Source organism: Gopherus flavomarginatus, chromosome 5, assembly GCF_025201925.1.
Source record: "Gopherus flavomarginatus isolate rGopFla2 chromosome 5, rGopFla2.mat.asm, whole genome shotgun sequence".
NCBI lineage: Eukaryota > Metazoa > Chordata > Testudines > Testudinidae > Gopherus > Gopherus flavomarginatus.
The window spans coordinates 21,575,113-21,587,496 of NC_066621.1; positions in this window are offsets into that span (position 1 = coordinate 21,575,113).

Genomic DNA, 12,384 nt, shown 5'->3' on the forward strand with positions numbered 1-12,384 from the left:
ACTCAAGGACCCCTTGATGTTAACTGACAGAGGGCATGGAGTGGTATCCACATAGTAGTTCGCCAAAGAGTGTCACATGAGGTCACTCTTGAAAGCCTGTGTCACACTGGTCCTCATAATCCTTGTGAGATGGATGGATGCATAACTGTGAAGAATTATGTGTAACTCCTGAAAATCATATTCTGTAGGTCTGTGACTTGGAGTGGTCAACAAAAGGCAAGAACCAGGTTTCTTTCCAGCAGCTGATGTTTATCTATTGGTCTGTCCACATGTAAATTGAGTACTTCACACCAAACACCTATTTACAGCCTGAGCAACGAGCTAATCAAGTAATTGCAAAGTCTCCAAGGGAGATCCTAGACAGGGAAACACAAGCAGTGGGGGTTTGCAAGTTAGCTGGAAAAAGAGACGATTAAGGGGGGGACACAAGAGAGGCCTACAAACTCCCAAATGGTAGGGAGAAAGTGAATGGGGAAGTGTTATATGCCGCTTCACCTAACACAAGAACTAGGGGTCACCCAATGAAATTAATAGGCAGCTGGTTTAAAACAGAAGGAAGTACTTCATCACGCAGTGCCCCGTCAATCTGTGGAACTCATTGCCAGGGGATGTTCTAAAGGCCAAAAGTATAACTGGGTTAAAAAAAGAATGAGGTACGTTCATGGAGGATAGGTCCATCAATGGCTATTAGCCAAGATGGTCAGGGCCACAACCCCATGCTCCAGGTGTCTCTAAATCTCCAACTGCCAGAAGCATCTGGCAATGGCCACTGTCAGAGGCAGGATATGGGCCTAGATCAGGGGTAGGCAACCTATGGCATGCGTGCCAAAGGCGGCAAGCAAGCTGATTTTCAGTGGCACTCACACTGCCCAGGTCCTGGCCACCGGTCTGGGGAGATCTGCATTTTAATTTAATTTGAAATGAAGCTTCTTAAACATTTTAAAAACCTTATTTACTTTACATACAACAATAGTTTAGTTATATATTATAGACTTAGAGAAAGAGACCTTCTAAAAACATTAAAATTATTACTGGAACGCGAAACCTTAAATTAGAGTGAATAAATGAAGACTTGGCACCCCACTTCTGAGAGGTTGCCGACCCCTAGCCTAGACTGACCGTTGGTCTAATCCAGTACAATCGTTCGTATGTTTAAGTGAAGATAATGGATTTTTGAACTATAACTGTGGAGACAGAGACAAACACTGGGCAGTGAAGAGGACAATGTGCTTGTCTCATGAACAGAACACCACAGCCAAGCCTGGCTGTGACACACACTGGAAGCATTGGGGGCACACGTTTGCTCTGATGATGGGACAGTGTCTTGGTAGGACAGCTTAGGCTCCAGTAGGTGTGTTATGATTTTATTTTTATTGTATCCTTTCTTTCCAATTTTTCTGCTTACGCATTTCAATCTCTGTTCTTTGTTAAATAAACTTATAGTCACTGGAAATCCAAGTGCTGTGTTCTGTGACATAACAGGGAAGCTGGGTGGCCTATTCCTTTGGGACCAAAGGATCTGGGAATTCTGAGAGCACCCTGTGGACCAGGGGCTGGGCACTCCAGGGAGATGCTTGGAGGGCTGCAGAGTTGGATTGTGCCTATTGCTAGGCTTCTGTCCTGCACTTAGGATGGAAGAATCCCATGCACTGCTACAGACTAGGGACTTAATGGCTAGGCAGCAGATCTGCAGAAAAGGATCTAAGGTTTGTGATACAGCATGGCCAGAGGGCAGCAGGAGAGTGTTAGAAGGGAGCCTTATTCCCTGTAAGGGGAAGAAAGTTTGCTATAGATTAACTAGAGCACCTGACGCCAATTAGAGCACCTGAAACCAGTCACATGATAAAACCCCCCTGCTTCAATCAGACAGTGTGGGAGTTGGAGCAGAAAGGAGTGGTGTTGGAGCAGAGAACAGTTTGAAGGGAAGCAGAGGACAGTTTGGAGAAGTGCTGCGGTGGGCTAAGAAGTCCAGGACCCTAGGTAAAGGGGCACCTGGCTTGTGCAGAGGGAGGGCAGGAAGCCCCCCACAAGCTGAAGGGCAGGAGAAGGAAGTAGCCCAGGGGAAGGATCCATCAGTTCAAGTGGTTCACCACTATCCTCAGGGCCCTGAGCTGGGACCTGGAGTAGAGGGCAGGCCCAGGTCCCTCCCTCTCCACTCCACTACCTGAGGACACTAGTGTGGCAATTAATATTCCAATTTAGGGGCAAGAAATGGTGCCCTGAAACTCTCCCAAAGAAGAGAAAGCGCGAGACCTATCATAATAGTGCTGGCAATTTGCCACAGGTTACAGTGGTTGAGAAGCTGGATATGAGTCAACAATGTGCCCTTGTTGCCAAGGAGGCTAACTGCATTTTGGGCCATAGAAGTAGGAGCATTGCCAGCAGATCGAGGGACGTGATCATTCCCCTCTATTCTGCAGTGGTGAGGCCTCATCTGGAGTATTGCATCCAGTTTTGGGCACTACACTACAAGAAAGATGTGGAAAAATTGGAAAGAGTCCAGCAGAGGGCAACAAAGATGATCAGGGGGCTGAAGCACATGAGGAGAGGCTGAGGGAAGTGGGATTGTTTAGTCTGCAGAAGAGAAGAATGAGGGGGGATTTGATAGCTGCTTTCAAATACCTGAAAGGGGGTTCCAAAGAGGATGGATCTAGACTGTTCTCAGTGGTACCAGCTGACAGAACAAGGAGCAATGGTCTCAAGTTGCAATGGAGAAGGGTTAGATTGGATATTAGGAAAAACTTTTTCACTAGGAGGGTGGTGAGGCACTGGAATGGGTTACCTAGGGAGGTGATGGATTCTCCTTCCTTAGAGGTTTTTAAGGTCAGGCTTGACAAAGCCCTGGCTGGGATGATTTAGTTGGGGATTGGTCCTGCTTTGAGCAGGGGGTTGGACTAGATGACCTCCTGAGGTCCCTTCCAACCCTGGTACTCTATGATTCTAACCTGTAAATAGGCAGTGAGGCCTGGAATGCAGGGCTTGTGTGGGGGAACTGACTCACAGCAGGCACAGCCGTGGCTTCCTCCCGCTAAGGGCAGGTGCCTCACAATCCTGGAAACTCGCAAGAAGTAGCCCACCTCCCTCTAGTGTCTTCATTTCTGTTTCACTCCTCACCTGCAGCTCCTACCCTCTTCTCCCCTACCCTCTCCCCTTCCCTTCCCACAGAGCTGATCCCCTCCTAACGAAACCCACTGATTCCAAATCTAAACCTAAATTCTGCACCCAAATCTTTATGGAATTAACATGCAGCTTGCTGACATCACTTTGTTCACTCCGCTGGTGCGTCCTACCTTTCCCCTCAAACCCGGTGTCTGTCTGGTATATTTAGATTGGAAGCTCTCTGGGGCAGGGACCATCTCCTACTCTGGGTTTGTGCAGTGCCTGGCACAATGGGCCCTTGCTCTTGGTTGGTCCTTTAGCACTACCATCATAAACATGATTAATAACAGCCAGATGTGCAGGTACATGCCTGCCGAGAGATGGCCCAATGGTCAGAACAGTGGGCGGGAACTTAGGAGACAAGTTTAATTCCCTACTCTAGCACAGATTCCCTGGGTGATCTTGGGAAAATCACTTAGTCCCCAGATTTTTGAGGCCGTCTAGTGCCTTAGAGAGGAAGGACAGTTCAATGGTTAGAGCACTAGTGTGGGACTTGGAAGAGTTGGACTCAAGTCACTGCTCACCACAGATTTAGCATTTCTGGGCCTCAATCCCCCTTCTGTTCAGTGGGGAGAACAGCACTGACCTAGCTCTCAGGGGGTGGGAGAGTGGAGGGGGCTGTGAAGATCAAGACATTAAATATCAGATGCTCAGACACAATGGTGAAGCAGGGGGCCTGTGGTGGGTGAGTCTTGTGGTGAAGGTACTAGACCAGGACTCCTGAAATCCAAGCTCTGCTCCTGCTTCTAACACAGACTCCCTGTGATGGTCAGTCTCTTCCTCCTCTTTAAATCTAATCCTTCCCTTGACTGTTCAGACTGTAGCTCTTTGGGGCAGGGACTGTCTCTCACCAGGCATGCCCAGTGCCTAGCACAATGGGGCCCTGAGCTCAGTGAAGGCTTTTTAAAAATAAAAACAAGAAACAATACTAAAGCTGAGATTGCTGCCAATAACTCCCATTTTAAGCAGCTCTGTGCCTCAGTTTACCCTGTCTGTAAAAGAGCAGGGATAATGATACCAACCTCCTTTGCAAAGTGCTTTGAGATCTACTGATGCAACAGGCTATATAAGGACTAGATGCTGTTATTAACCGTTGCCTCCCAGGATAGCAAGGCTTTAGACAGAGTTCTCCAGCAGGTCAACAACAGGTGTGCTTGACACACAAGACTATCCAGGTGTTTCAGACAGAGATCTTCCATTTGCAGTCTTTCCGAGCTACACATCGCATCAGAGGCATCAGCTTTCATTTCAGGATGTCCAAGCCTAAATCTGAAAGGCTAGTCCTGGAAGCTGACAAAATCCTTAGGCATTTATAAAGCATGGCAGATTGGAAGAGAGTTTCCCCAGTGCAATTCCTGCTTTTTAAATCAAACATTGGCATCTATTTCTTACCTTGGAAAATCCAATAAACTCACTGCACCAAATTCTTTAAATGGAAGGTCTCTGATCTGAAAGGATCTCGTGTTGCATTTGGTTTCCTGCATTCCGTTTCCAATGCAGCTCCAAGGTCAGATTTTTCTCTCACTCACATTGGTTTAAGGCCCCTGTAGCTCCACTGAAGGCAAGGAGGGTTATGCTGTGTAGATCTGGAGTGAGAATTGAGCCCAGAGTGTCTATATTTGGCTTAAATAATATTCATACTGAGAAGAGAGACCCAGAACCTCCTGGGAGTGAATAATGATCAGCACTGCGTGAGGTTGTTGGGAAAGTTTCAAGTCAAGAGGAACTCGACCAGTTTGGACCTGACCTGGTTATGTGAATTGAGCTGAAGGTGAGCATCTTTTCCATCCCCCAGGACATTTTCACAATCAGCCAGGCTCATTCAGGCCATTGTTTTTCCTACATGCCCCCTGACTGACTCATGCAAACTGGTACAGGTCTCACACATTCGTGTATGTCATGATCCGCACAACAGCGTTCTTCACACAAATGGAGAGGGGAGTTGCAACTCATGCATCGCTCACATCACACACTCTAGCAGTTTCCACCTGCGACAGGGCAAAACTCACCCATTTGAGCTGAGGGCCTGTTGTTGGCTGGGTCTCCCACCCCACCCCACCAAGACGATGGGGCCCTGTACTCACCCAGCCTCCCGTCCATCAGCAGCACAAGGTCACATGGACATGTAACCCTTCCAGAGCTACTAAAGGTCGAGAAGCAGGTGAAGAGAGAGGCAAATTGATAAGGTCCCAGCTGACCGACCTTCCTTTCTGGGGCCTCTGGCAAGTCATAATCCAGCTGAACACCCACAACTGAATTGCTAATAAGAGTTCCAAAGTAATCATTAGCAGTCCAGCCCACCTTCCCCTCGAGGGACTTGGGCAGGCAGCAGCCAGAGGAGCAGTCTTTGCTCTCAGCCATATTTTCCTCCTGGAGCTGACATACAGAGATCTGTTCTTCTTCCAGGGCTGTTGCTAACTGAGCTGCATGTCCTCTTTGTAGGCCCAGGGGCGGCTCTAGGCATTTTGCTGCCCCAAGCACTGCAGGCAGGCTGCCATCAGCGGTTTGCCTGTGGAGGGTCCACAGGTCCCTTGGCTTCGGTGGACCTCCCGCAGGTGTGCCTGTGGGAGGTCCGCCGAAGCCGCGGGACCAGTGGACCCTCTGCAGGCAAGCTGCCGAAGGCAGCCTGCCTGCCGCCCTTGCGGCGACCGGCAGAGCGCCCCCAGTGGCTTGCTGCCCCAAGCACACGCTTGGTGTGCTGGGGCCTGAAGCCATCCCTCTGTAGGCCCTTCTTCCAGGCCTGACGTGCCCCGCAGGCAGGGGCGGCTCCAGGCACCTGCACGCCAAGCGTGTGCGTGGGGTGGCAAGCCACCGGGGGCGCTCTGCTGGTCGCCACGAGGGCGGCAGGCAGGTTGCCTTCAGCGGCATGCCTGCGGAGGGTCCGCCGGTCCCGCGGCTTTGACGGACCTCCCACAGACGCGCCGCTGAAACCGCGGGACTGAGGACCTCACGCAGGCAAGCCGCCGAAGGCAGCCTGCCTGCCATGCTTGGGGCTGCAAAATACCTAGACCCGCCCCTGCCCGCAGGTGCATTGGGGCAGGACCTCTTGAGCCCTGAGCAGTTCAACAACCTGCCCCTGGCCTGCGCATAGTTTGTACAGCCTCTCACAGGCCCAACTCAGAGCACCTTGCAAAGACCTCAGCAGCAGAAATGAGACCAAGCAGAAACCTTCTACGTGTCTCTGATGGTGATCATCAGCCTGTGACTTGTCTGCCAGTTGGCTCCTCTACTGCAGGGCAGGCAGAATTACTTGGTGCCTCTCTTAGTCTGATAGCTGGACAAATTGCAAGTGCATCCCCCCTTGTGTCACTGTGGTGACATCAGCGGTCCGGAGAGGTAGCTGCATAGACTACATTGCAATAATCTAAAGAGAGCATCATCAAGACAGGGGTCCCTGGGGAGAGGTCAGCAGCAGAGAGAAATGGCTGCAAAAGAGATGTGAGCACTTCCCTGCCAGTGGCACTATCTAAGCATTCAGGGCTCCAGCTGTGCCCTATAAAAGGTGTTGGGACTGTCCTTAAAGGGCCAGCACACTCTTTTACATGCCCCCAGGCTGGAATTATTATGGTTAATTATTTGGGTTCTCGTAGCACCTAGCAGCCCCAGACATGGGCCAGGCCCCCATCGTGCGAGGCGCTGTACAGACACACAACACAAAGCAGGCCCCTGCCCCAAAGAGCTTCCAGTCGAAGTCAGGAATAGATGTCTGCCCTATTATCATGATGCCTCCCCCCCTCTCACCTTCCACCCCAGAGATTGTCTTGTGCAAACTCTCAGCCCAGAGATCTTCCCCCCAGGACAGCTGGAACCAAACTCCCCATCCTGCAGAACCCTCTGAGGGGAGCGCTAAAAATACCTTGGGCCAGAGTTTGAACAGCTGTGTGACCGAAGTCTTGCCTAGGTGCCTTGACAGCCTTCAACCTTCACCCCATGCCTAACAATGTACCTTGGTGAAAATTCTTAGTCATACCTTGCAATGGCTCATGGTTTAATTGTCGATCTGTCACCAAAGGTCCTTGTTGAGCGTGATTCTTGTCAGTTACCAGGAGAGGACAAGTGGTTTACAAGGCCACAAGACCACAAGTGTCAGACTGAACTATTTTCTTTTATGGTTATTACCCATAACAAGGGAAGCGAAGCATTTTCTGATGGTAGCCTGCCTAGAAACGGGCTGGATAAATATGCCACAAGCACAGATGAAGAGCCCATTGGCTGAGGGCTGTTTCCAGCTCCTTACTGTTATGCTGACTGCATGTTTAGAATAGCAAACTGATTATTCATGAAAGCTGGTGGCACGGCAACCTTTTTGGATGGAAAGTGGCTTTTAGCCCCAAACAAACATTCCCAAAGAAAATTTTCAGGTTGGACAAAAAGAACAAACCCAACAACTCTAAATCAGAAGCTGAAAACTTGACAGTAAAAATTTTCAGCTTTCAGTTTGAAGGTTTTCAGTTAAAAAAAACCCTCAGTGTTTGGTTTTTGAAAATCAATTTTTTGAACCAAAAATGGCTTTTGAAAACCCGAAAAATTGTATTAAGGAAATGAATCAGAGGGGAGGTTTAAAAAGCAATTTTTTCCCTACATTTTCCAGGAAAAATAATTGGCATTTCTCAACCACTGTTGCTACCCATTGGGAAAGTACCACATGCCAGAGGGGAGGATGTGAGCACCATCTTGTAGGGAAATATTGGCTGTGGGTATGTCTGCATTGAAGTGGGGCTGTAATTTCCAGCTCGCGTAGACATTTCTGTGCTAGCTCTGAGCTAGCATCCTAAAAACACCAGTGTAGCTGTGGCACATTGGCAGCAGGCTGCGCTAGCCACCCAAATACATACTGAGGGTGTCAGGCTGGATCATACTCGGGAAGCCTGGGGGTACGTACACCACTGTTGTTAGCATGCTAGCTCAACCCAGGGATTTACAGACCAGTCACTTTAACTTCTGTACCCGGAAAGATAATGGAGTACATAATTAAGCAATCAATTTGCAAACACCTAGAAGACAATAAGGTGATAAGTAACAATCAGCATGGCTTTGTCAAGAACAAATCGTGTCAAACCAACCTGATAGCCTTCTTTGACAGGGTAACAAGCCTTGTAGATAGGGGGCAAGCTCGACTTTAGTAAGGCTTTTGATACTGTCTTGCATGACCACCTCATAAACAAACTAGGGAAATGCAACCTATAGCTACTATAAGGTGGGTGCATAACTGGTTGGAAAACCATTCCCAGAGTGTAGTTATCAGTGGTTTACAGTCATGCTGGAAGGGCATAATGAGTGGGATCCTGCAGGGATAGGTTCTGGGTCCGGTTCTGTTCAATTTCTTCATCAATGATTTAGATAATGGCATAGAAAGCACGCTGATAAAGTTTGTGGACAATACCATGCTGGGAGGGTTTGCAAGTGCTTTGGAGGATAAGATTAAAATTCAAAATGATCTGGACAAACTGGAGAAATGGTCTGAAGTAAACAGAATGAAATTCAATAAGGACAAATGCAAAGTACACTGCTTAGGAAGGAACAATCAATTGTACATACACAAAATGGGAAATGACTGCCTAGGAAGGAGTACTGCGGAAAGGGATCTGGGATCATAGTGGATCACAAGCTAAATATGAGTCAACAATGTAACTCTATTGCAAAAAAAGCAAACATCATTCTGGTATGTATTAGCAGGAGTGTGTAAGCAAGACACAAGAAATAATTCTTCCGCTCTACTCCGTACTGATTAGGCCTTAACTAGAGTATAGTGTCCAGTTCCGGGCGCCACATTTCAGGAAAGATGCGGACAAATTGGAGAAAGTCCAGACAAGAGCAACAAAAATGATGAAAGGTCTAGAAAACATGACCTATGGGGGAAGATTGAAAAAATTGGGTTTGTTTAGTCTGGCAAAGAGAAGACTGAGAGGGGACATGAGAACAGTTTTCAAGTACATCAAAGGTTGTTACAAGGAGGAGAGAGAAAAATTGTTCTTAACTGCTGAAGATAGGACAAGAAGCAATGGGCTTAAATTGCAGCAAGGGTGGTTTAGGTTGGACATTAGGAAAACCTTCCTAACTGTCAGAGTGGTTAAGCACTGGAATAAATTGCCTAGGGAGGTAGGGGAATCTCCAACATTGGGGATTTTTAAGAGCAGGTTAGACAAACACTTGTCAGGGATGGTCTAGATAATTAGTCCTGCCATGAGTGTAGGGGACTGGACTAGACGACCTCTCGAGGTCCCTTCCAGTCCTATGATTCTATGATCCAATCAGAGCTAGCACAGGCACATCTGCCTGAGCTGGAAATGATACCTCCAGCGTAGATGATGTGTACCCTTATCTTTGGAGAACAGGGTTCAATCCGTGGCTTGCCACTTGTGGCCGGCAAGTCATTCTTCTAGTTTTGATTCCCCGCCCCTGACTTCAGTGACAAAGAATCGAGCGCCCTGTCCTTTGTTTCCCTACTTTGAGATCCCTGGGGAGGGTGGGACAGAAGCATAGGATGGTGTTAATTGTCATGCCCACAACAAGTCGAAGACCTGAACATGGAGTGTTTGTGTAGCAGGAAAGATCACTTGGGTTTCAGTTCAGCTGGAGTTCAGAGCTACAGACTACTGTTCATTTTGCATCTTTGCTCCACGGCACGTGGGATGAACAGGGACCACAATCTCAGCTTTAGGCTCACAGTTCACTTTTTTGTTCATTGTCTCGCACCTGTCCCAGTGAGATAAGGCGCGAGGTGGGAACACCGCTAGCAGGGCTGGTACACATGAAATATACTCTCCAAGCTGTTAACCCTTTCTACTCAGGAATGGAGTGTAAGCAGTGCATAGGTCTTGCTCCAGCCCTTGCCAATGGATTTTCCCCCTTGTACACACCCAGCTCAGATAGCAAGAAAATGCTCTGCACATGTACGTGGAAGGAAACTAATTTTGCCTCCCAGTCACTAAAGAAAACACCAGATGCTAGCTGCAGATGATGATGATTTATGGTGCAGTAGTGCCAACCAAACTGTGAACCCCACTGCGCCAGGTGCTGTACAAATTCAAAATGACAGACAGCTGCTGCCTCCAAGAGCTTACAGTCTCAAAAGATAAGGCAAAGGGTGGGATAGCAAAATGATTTGCCCACGGTCAAGCAGTAGGTCAGTGGCAGAACTGAGGCTAGCACCTATCTTGACAAACTCTTAGTCCAATATCTTAGCCGCTAGCCCATGCTGCGTAGTACCATCAAGGAATCATGAAGGCTACCGTAGGCTGACAAGATTCAGAACGAGAATACCCTGCAGAAGTTGTGGCTTTGAAGGAAGTCGTGCCTAATAGCTTCCATTGGAGATCAACTTTCTTCAGGGCCAATTTCAGAAGCAATATACATAAAGTGCAGTAAATGAGCCTCTAACAGTAACTTAGATAACACCAGTCAAACTGGACTGATCTGTAGCAGCATGGTTCTCTTCCCCAGGGTCCCCATCTCCATCTGGTGCTGCAAAGTGTAAGCTTTTAAAAAAAGTCACCCTCTCATCTTCTGGGTTGGTGAAGCCTTTAGAGTCGGACCTTCATAAGATGAGCTGAGAGTAACTTAAGGGGCGACACTCACATGAGTGTCAAGGTAAACTGCTCCCATTCATCTTGATTGTGAGCCAGCGGTTCTCAAACTGTGGGTCAGGACCCCATTTTAATGGGGTCACCAGGGCAGGCGTTTAGATGTGCTGGGGTCCAGGGCCGAAGCCCAAGCCCGAGGGGTCCCTATCAAATAAGTTTGATAACCACTGGAGCCTACTGATGACAATCTTAATGCCAACCTGAATTATTTCCAAGCAAACAGGACAAGAGAGGGATAATCATATCCACAAGGCTCGTGCAATCTACAGTGAGCGGCATCCCATTTTGGGATCACAAGTAGGTGAGGCTTAGATGGGGAGGGGGGCAGAGCTTGAGAGAGAAACACAGTTTATTTTCTTTTAATCCAGCCGGTAAATTCCACCAACTCAGCACATCCATTGAATGGGTGTAAATCAGTCTAAGTGACTCTGAGTGTAAGGGCATCTCAGTTACACCACCTTACACACATCACCTGTGCATTTGGCCCTAAAAGCCAAGTCCTCTGTAACTCAGCTTTTGTATCTAAAACCTCAATATCCATGACTACTTTGTCACAACCATATTGAGAACAGTATCTCCCTACTGTATGGGTTTTTCAGCCTGTGCTGGTACAACTACTTGTGAATCCCTGGCTGCAGTAATGTTCTGAATTGTGACTATAGCTCCTCTGGGTATTACATTATAAACTACCTGGTGGCAGCTGGGGGCTCTGCCAAAGTTTAAAGAGACCAGGTGATGTAAATGAGGCTGTCACAGCTGAAAGCATGGAATTGTGCTTCATTAAAGGTGCTTTGATTCTGTTTCTCGGGTCATGTTAGATTACCGCTGAGTGGCTGATGCTGGCATTGTGTGATGCTGTGGGAAAAGAGAAAGGGACTGGAGAGGAGTCCGAATATTTGCAGCTCACCTGGAGCTTTGATCTTGTTGGAATTCAGAAGATAAATAAGGATGGCCCAAAAGGTCCCACATCTCGTGGTGCTGCACAAACACAGAGAGTGTAGGTCAAAGGTGGGCAAACTATGGCCCGTGGGCCACATACAGCCCAAGGGACCGTCTTGCCTGGCCTTTGAGTTCCTGGCCGGGGATGTCCGCCCACCCCGCTATCTCCTCTCCTTCCCCACAGTTACGCAGCCTTGCGGGCAGCATGGCTGGCTCAGGCATAGTAAGGGGGCAGGGAGTGTGGGAGGGGGTTGGATAAGGGGCAGGAGGTCCCAGGGTGCTGTCAGGAGACAGGGAGCAGTTGGATGGGGCAGAGGTTTTTGAGGGGACAGTCAGGGACTGGGAACGGGGGGGTTGGACAGGCTTGGGAGTCCCAGGGGGCCTGTCAGGGGCAGGGCTATGGATATGGGTTGGGACAGTCAGGGGACAGGGAGTGAGGGAGTTGGATAGGCATGGGAGTCGTGGGGGGACTGTCAGGGGCAGGGGATCCCAGGAGAGGCGGTGAGGGTACAAGGAACAGAGGGGGTTGGATGGGTGGGGGGTTCTGAGGGCAGCAGTCAGGGGGCAGGAAGTGGAAGGGGGCAGATAGGAGGTGGAGGCCAGGCTGTTGGGGAAGCACAACCTTCCCTACCCGGCCCTCCGTACATTTTCGCAACCCCGATGTAGCCTTCAGATCAAAAGTTTGCCCACCCCTGCTGTAGGT